A 14,366-nucleotide genomic window follows, 5' to 3' on the forward strand; every position below is an offset into this window, starting at 1 on the left:
CTGTCCATAGATGTCCATACCATCGAGGTGTCCACATTTTTTTTTGAGATTACAAGCCTAAAATGAATAATAAATGTGGCGAGATCCTTTATAATTCAGACTATCAATATTTCATAAATCAGAAGGAAAGTTTACATAGTATGCTTATATAATGTATGCTGTTTTATTTTATTAATTTAGACTTTTGTCCTATAGTAATTCGAATGCAAACAACAAATCTCGATTTTTAAAGGTTTTCAGACAATTGTAGCTATTATCAGTACTGTAAATTCGTTATTAATTGATTATATTTAATTTCTGTGGACCATACTTTGCCTTCATAAGGTTCAGGGATTGTTTTCAGTCATTTTCACATGCCTTACAATGAATTCATGCATAATGTTGAAGATATATCACCAAATGTAGTATCCATGTGGTTAAAAAATACATTTAGTTATTTCGAATAATGTATTGATATACTAAAGTAAATGAAAGAAAAATAAATTAGTTTACATTTTCTTTGGGCATTATTGGAACCTTTTAGACTCGTGAATCAACTGTCTTTGCTCGTGAATGGATATGGAGAGTCGAGTGACGAGTACCGACCGTCAGTTGTCACTTGTCAGTGTCCTTCACTCCTTCAGACAGTATATGGTGTTTGGTTACCGTCCTCCCAAACTCTCCCTGGTCATCAACGATGAACAAGTATTCTCCGCCATTGTACCCCATCCTCGAGTCCAGAATACTTTATTTCGAAACTCCACTAGAAGATTATTGTAAGCTTAGTGTGGTTCCATGCCAAAATGAAAGTTGACTTTTGCTTGTGTCAATTAATATTGAAGGTAGGTTTCCTGTTTATATAATAGTGATTTATTTAGTAGCATTTTTGCTCTGACAAGTGTCGATTGGTTCATTACATGGAAACAATCTTTTCGACGTAATTATTGGCTTACAGTAAAGTACTTTATATTACATTCGTGTTCGTGGAAATGGTGACTGGAATTTAAAGAGGCACAGACTGCTTAAATTTATGCACCCTGTTGAAAATGTAAGATGTCATTCGGGAGGCTACCATAATGTAATGCATCGGCTCTCTATCTAGTATCCTAAATACCTTTTATTCAAGCGTAGGCTTAAGAATTTCAATGCCAGCCTAGAGTAAAGGGTATTTTTGGGCTCAGGCCATGTCGTCGTGATGGAAGTTCCTTCAAAGGTAGCTTCCTAGGTATATTTGACTATAGTGATGTATCCCAGAGAATTTACTAAAGGTATCCAGAATTCTAACTCCTGGAGCGAATATCCCATAAAATTATTCGAAGGGATATCGCGTAATATCAGAGGACGTATTCTTGACACGTCTCATGGCTATCTACGCCCCCAATAGAGCTTTCACTTCGAGGGGAAAGAGAGGCAAGAATAAGGAGTCGTTAAAGAGGCGACACTCCCTCTGTACTGTAATATATATATGTGTATATATATATAGATATATATATATATATATATATATATATATATATATATATATATATATATATATAATAATTTCCGAAACTATTCATTTGCGACGGGAACGAGTGTTATTTTTGAAGAGCGTAAATTTTTTCTAGGTAACATTGCCCTGTAATACAGTAAAATAATACTGTATTATTTGGTAATGTAACCTACGGGAAAACTTATATTTTCTGTTCGAAATGATAGCCTGTAGTACTGTAAAACTTTACTGAGTAAAGTACTTAGTTTGGTATCTATTAAGTGCAGTACTGTACAGTAGATATTGCAGGGCAAGGTTGGATGAAAATTGTGGTATTTTAGGTAAATGTCTAGGAGAAGGCCGCACCCGTTTTTCAAGTATTAACAACGAAAAACGGCAAAAAACAACCAGATTATTGTTGCACAGTGCATAGAAACATGAGGAATAAAAACGAAACTAAGACGTAACTCTTACACACAAAATGTAAGCATAAACCTACTACTACAATTATGGGGGACCCCAGTGAGAAGCAGGGTTTTTGGGTGGGGGGAGGATGAGAAAAGTGATTTTTCGGGGCACTACCGAACCTAATACAACCAACTAACCTACCCTGGGGGGCCTGTACCCCTACCTAGGCCTACCGGGGGGGCCTTCGCCCCCCCTGCGACCCCCCCTTAAGGCCACAGTGATTTTCAGGGCACCACCGAACCTAATACACCCACCTAGCCTAATAGCCCTGTACCCCTACCGGGGTGGGGGCCTCCGCCCCCCCTGCGACCCCCCCTTAAGGACACTACCTAACACATCCATCAAACCAAATCCAAAGTGATGGTACTGCTGTATACATCGCTATACTATCACCATTATAATATACTCCATGAATTAATGAAGCTTACCTTAACCTGTTGGTTGATAAAGATGTGCTGCTGCTTTGAGGAAAACTTGAAGCCGTTGCGAAGGTTCCCTGACATGCAGGACAATTTTTATTTTGTAAAATTAAATTGTGTGTCTGGCACAAATCCACTAGTTTTTCAATATAACCCCGAATAAGTAAGAACAAATTCATTGTAACTTAGGAAACAGTCAGGACAAGAAGATGGAATTTCAACTTGTGCAATATCAGATGACGTGCTTGCTACGGCCTCCATGTCAAGGAACGAAATCAAATGGCTGGGTAAGAAAATGTATTGTCGCACTGTGATGGGTAAGAAAATGTATTGTCGCACTGTGATTGGCCAGACGTGAAGACGTCATAGTGGACTAGTTTGTCTGCGGATTATAGTGGTTACAGGGCTCATTTGAGCAAAAATAAGACAGTCAACAATAACAGACTTAGAAGAATCTGGGAGGAAGACAAGAGTAGCGTGAGTTTCATCGTCGATATTTCGACTATTATTGATTTTCACTAAATTATCTCACTGGTATACCATTATATACATACATTCCTACATATTCTAGTAAAAATAAATTGAATATCAGTGATATCTTCATGCGGCCCTCTCCTAGACACTAACCGTATTTTAATATTACTGTGTTGCTTTTGATAGTTTTGCATGAACTGCTTCCAAATGATCTATGGCCCATCTGTGTTAAAGGTTAAGCTTTCGAATACCTGAAAGACTACTTGATTGACCGAAATTACCCTGTGCTGATTGGAAACTTATTCGTCCTATGAAGCTTTAAACAGAGGGATACCTAGGGAAGTGTACTTAGCCCAATCTTAGGTACTATTGCATAAGTTACCATTGTTTGATAGCTCAAATTACTACTGTATGCACAATCAGTTAAAGCATTAAAAAAATCTATTTTTAATACCATAAACCCAGGTGCAATAAATACTATGTAATTATATAATTCTTAAAAATTTAAACCAAAGTAAAGCCTGAAAGTGTTCGAACAGTGTGCTAACCGTACCCCTCTACTTGAAGATTGTTCATTGGGTAAATATATACTTTAATTTTTAGCCAAATACATAAACCATATAATTTTCCTACTTGCTATCTTGTGTTTTATGCATTTATGACAATGATTATTAGGACAAACTACCTGTTCATGCATTTTTGGACCCCCCTTATATAAAAACAATAATATAAAGGAAACCAGGTTTTTTTTGGGTGGGGAAATGTCATAAACAAGTGATTTGGACCAATAACAATGGTCAGAAATGTAAAATAAGCTCAAGATAACCATTTGGTAAAATATATGGTTCATGTAAATGGATGAAAGTGGGCCAACACGTGATTATTTAACTTTTGATTTGTAAAAGGGTACAGAACTTGGCAAACCTACCTAACCTAACCTAGTAGTTCCCAGGTCCCAACCCCTAGGGGGGCCACCCCCCTGACTCCCCCTTCCCAGGTCACAACCGTAAGCTGGACCCCCCTTCCCAGGTCACAACCTCTAACTGGAACCCCCTTCCCAGGACCCAACCCCTAACTGGAACCCCCTTCCCAGGACCCAACCCCTAACTGGACCCCCCCTTCCCAGGACCCAACCCCTAACTGGACCCCCCCTTCCCAGGACCCAACCCCTAACTGGACCCCCCCTTCCCAGGACCCAACCCCTAACTGGACCCCCCCTTCCCAGGACCCAACCCCTAACTGGACCCCCCCTTCCCAGGACCCAACCCCTAACTGGACCCCCCCTTCCCAGGACCCAACCCCTAACTGGACCCCCCCTTCCCAGGACCCAACCCCTAACTGGACCCCCCCTTCCCAGGACCCAACCCCTAACTGGACCCCCCCTTCCCAGGACCCAACCCCTAACTGGACCTCCCTTCCCAGGACCCAACCCCTAACTGGACCTCCCTTCCCAGGACCCAACCCCTAACTGGACCCCCCTTCTCAGGTCCCAACCCCTAGCCAGACCCCGCTTCCCAGGTCCCAACCCCTAGCCAGACCCCGCTTCCCAGGTCCCAACCCCTAGCCAGACCCCCCTTCCCAGGTCCCAACCCCTAGTCGGACCCCCCTTCCCAGGTCCCAACCCCTAGCTGGACCCCCCTTCCTAGGTCCCAACCCTAGCTGGACCCCCCTTCCCAGGTCACAACCCCTAGCTGGACCCCCCTTCCCAGGTCACAACCCCTAGCCGGACCCTCCTTCCCAGGTCACATCCCCTAGCCGGACCCCCCTTCCCAGGTCACAACCCCTAGCCGGACCCCCCTTCCCAGGTCACAAACTAAAAGTCAAATAAATCCTTAGATTATGATAAACTAAATCTCAAATAAATCCTTCCATTATGAAAAAGTAAATCGCAATTAATTCCTTACCTTATGATTGACATTGTCGCCTTTTTTTTTTTTTTTTTTTTTTTTTTTTTTTTTTTTTTTTCTTGTTGATCTTTACAAATGCTTTGCAGTAGAAAATGTGCTGGCCTTCCCTGAAAATTAAGTCGGAATCGGACCTTTGATGCCTTATTTTTTTTATATTTTTCAATTTCACATGAGTAACAATAGCTTTACATTGAACGGAGAGCATTTCCATCATAATCAATTGCAGACATAAACGAAATTGCACTAAATTTCGAAATCGATTGATGTGCTTCCCTAAAGTTCACTCTTGGAGACTTCTTTACGAGAGGGTGCCTAGCAACAGAAGGCGAAGGTGGGGGAAAAATTGGCTGCTGCAGACCAACATCCAGGAACTTATGAAGTAAGCTGTTAATTGGTTAAAAAAAAATCACCTGACAAATACTTCATTGTAAATGGACTAAGAGTGAAAAATATACTTCACATTTTAATAGACAGTTATTCAAGTTGTGCCCCAGCCCCTATTTAACATAGAGAAAAATACCAAACTAGCCAGCACTCGTCCATTTCTTATAGCTAATTCCAATTTCGCTAGAAATTAGAGTATCATATATTAACCAGTCATTGTTTTTTCACGTGACCTGACTTGCTCTCTGATTAGGTTAGCGACCTAGTTTTTTACTAGGTTAGGTGTGGTGTGGGGTAGTTAAGTGTTGTGGTTAGGTCAGTTTTTTATTAAATATTTTAAATTAAGGTGTAGTCCTGGGAGAACCATGCATTCGAACAGTGTCTGTGTTGGTACGTCGTAAGTTGTAAACATTGTTGATGGTTGTCATTACGTTTTCACTTTCGTGAGTAATTGTTTTCTCAGTAAAGTTAGATAACAATGGTTTGCATGACTCATTTTCACGTGTTTTGAAAGTATTTCATAGTTTTTCTTGGAAATCCATAGGTTGTGGAGTTAAGGCAGTCAACACTTAACTACACACCCATGGATTTGCGCCAATAATCATCATCAGATTCGTTCAAAACATGAAAATTTGCCAGAAAAACCCTTCTGTTGTCCACTGGGAATTATCGGCAACTTATGCAAATTTATCTCTTATTCTGCATCTATGCCATTAGTCTATTGATTTTACTAAAAAGGCATGGTGCGAAGTTCAAACTATTTGCGGATGATACACAATCTTACTTCTCCATAAATGATGTAGACGACACAAATGAAATTCTAAACGGAATCCTTTAATGTTGGAGAATGGACGTCAATCAAAGAACTAAAATTGAGAACAAAACTGAGCATGGTGGTAAGAAAGAAAAACTGCGTAATAAACTTAGGTGATATTCAAATAAACATAAATAACGACTGTCCCGATATCTATAGTAAATTCGTTTTAGTGAGGCAGATTTGCACCGACTCGCAGGGGTGCCCTTTTAGCTAGGAAAAGTTTCCTGATCGCTGATTGGTTGGCTAAGGTAATAATAACCAATCGGATAGCAGGAAACTTGACCGAGCTAAAAGGGCACCACTGCGAGTTGGTGCAAATGCGCCTCATTAATAAAAATGAGTATAGTATAGTTCATGACCTGGGCGTATTTCTTGACTGACTACTCTTGATGTACAATTAAACAGTATAGTAAAAACTGCTGGTTATTGTCTCGGATACGTTGCTTTCATAAAAAAGTACGGTAAATTTGCATAATTCGCCAATAATTCCCAGTGTATAACAGAATGGTAATTGTCATTTTTTCATGCGTTTTGAATAAAACTGATTATGATAATCGGCGCAAATCTGTAGGTGTGGAATGAAGGTACAGTACTCATGATAGTGAAAACGCATTGACAATCGTCAACAATGTTTACAACTTATAACGTACCGACATAGAGACACTGTTAGAACGGAGGGTTCTCAGAGAACTTTGCCTTTAATATTTTTCAATATTCAGTAGATAGCTAAACTAACCACACCTAATCTAACCTAATAAGAAAACAGGACACTAACCTAGCTGGGGGCAAGCTCGTTGCCTCCTGTTGCAGGTCATATGAAAAAATGAGGAACAATCTTCGAACATTCGGATTCGAATTTTGCTTAAATTTTTTAAGAATTACAGCATATAATTATGTTAGTATTTATTTGCTCCTGGCTTTATGGTGTTCAAAATATTGCTTTTTTAATGCTCTAACTGATTATGCATAGTATTTTGAGCTATTGAACAATGGCAAGTAATGCAATAATATCAAAAGTACCTGGATGAATATTCTGTAAAGAAACGGGATAAACTGTTATTACCAGGATTGACTACTGCAACTTCATCTATTACAATTTACCTAAAGTACAACTTAATTACAAAACCTAATAAAAAGAGGGAGGCTATAAAAGGTGTCCCGCCTAAAGAAAGGATCGCCCCTATACTAATTGGTTTACATTGGCTGCCGATTAAAGCGAGAATTTAATTCGAAATATGTACAATGACCCACTAACTTATCAAAGCAGTTGTCCCAAATACCCAAGAGAATTTCTACTTATTGCGCAGCCAACAAATAGTGTTGATATGGGGATAGTTACAGATACTGTAGTTTCAAACTATTGGAACCTAGATAAATGTCTAATGTAGGATCTAGAGCTTTTAAATATGTCCCGAGACTATACAGTAAGCTCCGAGAAATCCAAATAATTGAAGAAATTAAAGCGTTCTAGAGGAAATTGAAGTTTCTTATTCTGCTAGTCCTTTGACAGTGAAGATTTAACAGTAAATGAGCAATATGTGATATGAAATGTTGAATACTCTGAACAAACAAGATAAAATGACGGAGACCCTGTAGAGAGTAGGGTTCCCCTGCTGTATATGACCAGAAAAAGCCGTCAAAATGGAGAAGAAATAACGGACTTTGAGCGAAGCGAAAAATCTATTTTTAGGTGAGATAGCCATGTCGTCCTGATGGAAGGTTCCTTCAGTAGCTTCCTAAGGGTATATATGACTACAGTAGATATTCCCAGAGAATTAAACTAAAGGTTTCACAGAATTCTACCTTCTGGCGCGATTACCCATAAGGTTTCCCTTAAGGATATCGTATAACGGGACGTATGCTTGACACGCCACATCGCTATCTGCACCCCACAGCGTTTACGCTTCGAGGGGGAATAAGTGGCAAGTTATGGGAGGAGCCGTTGCAAAGTTCTCCTCCTCCGTTACTGTTTTGGTACTCGGCGACGTCAACATCCGGCCGCTATGTTGGCCGCCCATCTTGGATGACGCCGCCGGAGCGTGCCTTCTTCATTCCTTTCGGCGTTTATGCCAGCCTCCATGATACAATAAGATTGGGAGGGGTCTGTCAAGGCCGAATAGAGAACAAGGGCGGGTCCATCAGGACGACATAGCTATCTCACCCAAAAATAGATTTTACGCTTCGCTCAAAATCCGTTTTTGGGTTCAAGCCATGTCGTCCTGATGGAAGTGTACCAGAGAATTAATGTATCATTGATTTTTCCCCTTTTTTGTAGTGCCTTTCGACTACTAAACAATATTCCTTTGGTCTGATGACCACAGAAACCTGTTGCATATCAGTCACATACCACCTCAGATAAGCATATACAGTACCATGTTACTGCTTCCTGCCCCCCTGGCAGGGAAGTCCTAAATGGACTGAAGGAATATCTCGAAGTTGCTTGATAGAGGAACTCGCCTAGTCTCTGAGATACCTGCCGGTCCCAGGGACAGATAGAGAAGGTAAGTATACTAGTGTTGAAACAAGTTACCTTAATCTAGATGAGCATGCATCAAGAGAATAAGTTTATAACATTGTTCATAAAATATCAAAACAAAGGGTAATAAAGTCTGTAACAGTAATTTTATTTCATGAGAAAGAGCGGGCGAAATGAGACCCACATGCTAACCTAATACTCTTTTATTCGTTAAAATGGGATTAGCATGAAATGGGTAAAAAAATCTTTTACAAAAATCAATGCAATTAATAAGACTAAAGACATCAAAGAAGTGGGTGTGGAATCTGAAAGGGAAAAACTTGCCATAGCGCACACAAGTTCCAGAGGAGCTATAAAGTCTTTCTAGAAAGTTTTATATACTGTACACTAAATGTTAAACATGTGGCACACGTGTTAGTGTGTGTCAGGTGGCACTTAAATTCACCATGTTTCGCACTGGGGTCAACACAGGCACCCATGGAGTTAGTCCCGAATAACTGTGTTCTACGGAGCACTAAGCAGCAGGTTTTAGCACACTACCTGCTGCCGCCACCATGGCATCGCAACTCTTGCACCTGCTTAGTGTAGTGTTTGAAAAACACTTTCGATGATTTCCAGCCCGTGAAGAAACGAAGACTCTCGAAGTCCCTCGTCTGGAAGAAATTCTGGGAAGAGGCGACTTTCCTGGGATCATGACCTGCGGGTGTACTGTCAGGTTCCGCTCTGCGAATAAAGTAAGTGGTCTTCGCCCTTAGTAGTTTGAGTGACAAATCAGACCTGATGTTTCTCCTTTAAAGAGCTTTCCTCCGCCAAAGTCTGAAGTTCTTCGAAGATAAACCTTTAGACTCTCTACTGGGCATAGAGAGACATCTTCCTTCAGGGGGCAGATTCTCCAGGGGCCCCACCGTTTGGTGGGAAGCTCGTTTTTGGCGAGAAACGTTGGGTCGGGAAAGAGGGTAAGTTTGCCTGTGTCAGCAAACTGTATCTGGCCCAATTCTTGATAAAGCACAATCTCACTGACTCGTGCTCCCGAGCCGAGAGCAAAAAGATAAATCAATTTTTGAGTCAAATCTTTCAGAGAGCAAGACTCGTTGTCCAGACTTGAGGCAAATTGGAGCACCTTGTCGAGAGACCAGGAGATAGGTCTCGGAGGAGGTGCAGGACGGAGTCTAGCACATGCCTTTGGCAGCTTGTTAAAGATGTCTGACAGGTCAATCTGGAAGGCATAGAGTAGTGGTCTTGCCAAGGCTGATTTGCAGGTAGTAATAGTGTTGGCTGCCAAGCCCTGTCCATGAAGGTGAATAAAGGACAGACAAAATTCTATAGAGATTTCCGTAGGATTCTTAACCTTGACGAAGGATGCCCATTTCTTCCAGGAAGAGACTTATTGCCTTCTGGTAGATTTAGTTTTGTATTCCTCTAGGAAGTCCAAACTTTTCTTCGAGATCCCAAACCTCTTCTTAATTGCTAGGGAGAGAAAATCATGAGCTGTAGGTCTCTGGTTTTCCTTGATGAAGCGAAGACAGTTGACTTCTGAACTTGCTGGGATAGAACTGGGTCCGGCAGGGGAATTATCTTGGGTTGTAACTCCAGGATTAGGGGGAACCAGTTGCTCCGTGGCCACTTAGGTGCCATTAGGGCTGCTGTGCCTTGGAAGGTTCTCAGCTTGGTGAGGACTTTCAGCAGAAGGTTGGGTTGAGGGAACTGGTAAATCTTGGACAATCTGTTCCAATCCAGGGACATAGCGTCCACTGCTTCCGCTCTGGGGTCCTCGTAAGGGGCCACGTAACGAGGAAGTTGTTAGTTGTCGCTCGTCGCGAAGAGGTCGATCTGCAGTTCCGGGACTTGGCGAGAGATGGAGGAGAATGAGTCTGCGTCAAGGGACCATTCTGACTATCGGGGTTGTCCTTGATAGAGCATCCGCCGTCACGTTGCGGAATCCTTGAAGGTGAACTGCTGAGAGGTGCCATCTCTTCTATTCTGCAAGGCGGAAGATAGTCAGGAAACACTTGGTTGAGTTGGGGCGATCTTGAGCCCTGACGGTTGAGACACCTGACCACAACGGCGCTGTCCAGGGTTAGACGGATGTGGGACGAGGGTCGAGGAGACAGCCTTTTCAGAGAGAGAAAGACCGCCATGGCCTCCATGAAGTTGATGTGGAATGTCTTGAATAGGGGAGACCATGTTCCTTGAACTTGTCGTTGAGGGGAGTGACCCCCCCCATCCTTCTAGCGATGCATCAGTGTGGATAACAACTGACGGAGGTGGAGGTTGAAGGGGAACTGATCTCTTCAGGTTCTTTGCCTCCGACCATGGCTTTAGGAGTGAGCGAAGCCTGGTTGTTAGAGGTCTCTTGATCTCTTCGAGCGATGGATGCGTATCTTCTCCAGACTCCCGATGCATCCTTTAGCTGTGCTCGTAGCCCTGGGTCTGTCACCAAAGCGAACTGGAGGGAGCCGAGCACCTGCTCCTGTTGACGTCTTGAAATCCGGTTGGATTTTAGGAATCTCTTGACAGATCCCGCTATTTCCTTCCTTTTCTTCGGAGGGATGGAAAGACGGTGTGACTGAAGGTTCTAATGGATTCCTAGCCATTCAAACTTCTGAGTTGGAGAAAGTCGAGACTTCTTGGTGTTGATTTTGAAACCTAGATGTTCCAGGAATTGGGTCACTTTTCTTGAAGCTTGCAAGCATTCTTCTGAGGATGCTGCCCATACCTGCCAATCGTCTAGGTACGCCATCACCTAGACTCCTTGGAGGCGTAGCTGTTGGACGATCGTGTCTGCGAGCTTTGTGAAGATCCTTGGAGCTATGTTGAGTCTGAAGGGCATGGCTCTGAAGGCGTATTGCCTTCTTTGAAGCCTAGGATTCGGCCTGGCGATTCATTGGAATGTGCCAGTAGGCGTCCGCCAAGTCTATCAAGACTGTGAATGCCTTTTGGGGCAGTAGGGCTCTGATGTGCTGAAGAGTTAGCATCTTGAATTTGTTGTTCACGATGAACTTGTTGAGAGGGGACAAGTCCAGAATGACTCAGTTTGTCGGAGTCCTTCTTGGGAACATAGAACAGTCTTCCCTGGAACCTGGTGGACTTCACCCTCTTGATCACCTTCTTGTTCGAGAGTTCTTGGACGTATTCTTCCAGGACGGGGGTGGAGTATTGGAAGAATTGATGGAAGGTTGGAGGTGGTGAAACCCAGCTCCACCCTAGTCTTTTCTTGATGATGCTGTGAGCCCAAGGATCGAAGGTCCAACAATCCTGGAAGAGGCGGAGTCTTCCTCCCACCGGAAGCATTTCATTGCTTCTGGTTTCCCGAGGGTTTGCCACCTCGGCCACTTGCTCCCCTCCCTCCTCTCCACCTGGAAGAGCGTCGAGAGGAGTCTCTGCCGGAGGCTCTACCTTTGGGACAGAAGGTAGTGGATTGCCTTTCATAGGCAGGGGTAAAAACTGGTGACTGGGCCACCACCGGCTGAGGGACCAACTGAAAGGTCTGTTGGGGCTGAGCCACCAACTGGGGACTAGCGGGTGCCGGAAACTGGTGCTTAGCCTGTCGCTGCTGAGGTCTAGGCTTGAGAGACTACTACTTAGGCTGGGGGTCCTCATCCTGAGAAGATTTCCTTTTCTTGACATGCCCCACTTGTTGAGAAGGTTCCGGTTCTCGGTTGCGGCTCTGTCTACTATCTCTTTCACGAAATCATCGTGGAAGAGGTTTTCCCCCAAATGTTGGAGGAGATCAGTTGCCGGGGTTCGTGTTTGACGGTAGCGTCCGTGAACACGAATTCCCTACAGGCTCTCCGAGCCCTGATGAAGCTGTAAAAGTCCATTGTCAGGGTAGCGAGATGGGTCTTAGCTAAGACCATATACATATCTGGGGTCTGAGTGTCCCCGGCCATGTTTCCAATTGCACTTGGAGGGAAAGGGAGGCGTCCAGTCTCTGTTTTGAATCCAGCTCCCGACTCAGAAGGTATTCGGAGAGCTTAGGGAGGTTCTCGTTAAACTGACGTCCTGCTACGTCAGCCTCCTACCGAGAAAGTTAACAATGTCTTTCCAGTTCTGTCGTCAGGAGGTAGGGCGAGGGAGAGGGGCCTACATTCTTCCAATGTAGGGCAAGGTTTCCCTTCTCCACTGCCTTCAATACTGCCAGCAAGGACTTTTCAGCAAAGGGGAAGACCATGGTGGCAGGAGCAAGAAAAGGATGTTTCTTGCTAAGGGCCGGCACATTGGAGTTGGTGTAGCCCTTGCTCTTATGGTTTTCGGCCAAAAGAGATTGAGCCTTAGCATGGTCAAAGACTATGACCTCCTTAGGCTCGGTTTCCTCCTTGGAAGCTGGCTCGGATTTGAGATGGATGTGACGTCCGGATACGCCTCAAAACTAGGCCAAAACTCCCTCTTCAAGGGGGACAGCGCCTAGCTTGTCATTGACGAAGATTCGTCAACTAGTGATTGGCATGTGCTCGGCATGCCTCCAGGGGTTGGTTACTGAGCAAGGGGGAAGATCCTTGATGTTGATCTTCCTGACCGACTGTTTCGACAGACGGAGAATCTCCCTCTTGAGGTCGTCTTGTCCTCTTCGGTACCTCTCATCCAGGAGGGCCACTAGGACCTGGGTCCTGGTTCTCCAGTAGCGACAGAGTAGGAGTAGGCGTCGATGAAGTAGAGGGGACTGGTTCCGTTACGGCAATGGAAGTGATGGGGAGGTGCGGGCGACCTCGCCCTCGGAGTCCGGAACCTCCACCTGCTCTTCCTCTTCTTGACCCTCGGCCATCAGGGTCCTTTCGGTGGTGTCTGATACCTCCGACATCTGTTCCACCTCGTCAAGATGGAAGTCTTGCAGTGCGTCCGAAACGTCAGGTTCCACCGTCGGCTGGATGCAGGGAATCTCGGCCTTTGGGATGACAGCATCCGCAGATGCCTTTGGGAAGAGCAAAGCTCTCATCTTCTCACTTGGGAGATAGGGCCCAGTGGCGTTCTTCTGGTAACCACGCACTCATTTGCACAGTTTCTCTCGGGCAACGTCTCTGGCCTCCTCAGAGGGAGGGTCCTCGAACGCTTCGTGGAGCAGGTCCTTGCAGACAGTGAAGACCTGCGGGTCCCAATACCGAAGAGTGCCCTTGGTGATAGAGCAGCTGGCATGGGTTCGGCACGCCAGGTGGCCGTAGAAGTCCGGACGCCGAACGCTGCAGAAGGCGCTCTCTCGCCGGACATACTCCTCCTGTAAAAGAAAGGGGGAATGATTCTGCGGAAGTCATATACAATGACTTAAAGTAATCTTAGATTAGCATTAAAGTTATTTACCTTAATATAAGATTCCTTTTCTTGTGTAAGCTTAGGATAGTAAGCTGGAAAAGAAGCAGAAAAGACAAACATGTGGATCCCGCTCAGCCAATTGCCGTGACCCCACACCGAGACTAATTCTAGGGGCTCTTAAATAGCCTAAGAGATGGAAGAGATATCCACAATGGATAAAGCACAGCTTAGGCTTCCTCTGGAGAATTAGTCATGGTGAGAAGGGGGGAAACTGAGTTCATTCAGTTTAGGATAAGAAAAGGGGGGGGGAGAAGTAATCCCTCCCTAATCAGGTGGGTCCCGGCAAGGGACTGCACATGGATGCACAGGGTATGCTGGAAATATTTTTACTGCATAACTATACATCATAGATTTTAGTCTAGGGTAAGCACTGTACCATAGATATGCCAGCTATCATATATAGCTATGCAATAGTCGCTGCCGGCACCAGGCTGGCAGGGGAGGGGTGACAGTCCACTGATATAATATGATTAGGTGGTGCCGGCAGCATGGCGACATGCCAGAAGCGCACCGGGCGCCGGAAAATCTCCATCGAGGGTGGGAACCCCCCTCTCTGTCACAGTCTGTGGCAGAGAGAATAGGAGCTTCTAGGTGATGGCAGATTGCCGGCATCCGGCGGCTCCTGGCAGTCGGCAAGCGACTGGCGAAGGTATTCCAGCACTGGCAT

The 14,366-nt window shown here is 44.3% G+C and overlaps 1 long non-coding RNA gene across 1 annotated transcript in view; it reads left to right on the forward strand.

Annotated features, from left to right (window-relative positions):
* Positions 1-630: 630 nt before the first annotated feature.
* LOC137627515 (uncharacterized) overlaps positions 631-14,366 on the forward strand; it is a 31,620-nt gene continuing 17,884 nt past the window's right edge. The window contains exon 1 of the long non-coding RNA XR_011041175.1: positions 631-821. This is a non-coding gene — a long non-coding RNA (uncharacterized lncRNA). The remainder of the gene's footprint in view (positions 822-14,366) is intronic.

This window comes from Palaemon carinicauda, chromosome 35, assembly GCF_036898095.1.
Source record: "Palaemon carinicauda isolate YSFRI2023 chromosome 35, ASM3689809v2, whole genome shotgun sequence".
Classification (NCBI taxonomy): Eukaryota; Metazoa; Arthropoda; class Malacostraca; order Decapoda; family Palaemonidae; genus Palaemon; species Palaemon carinicauda.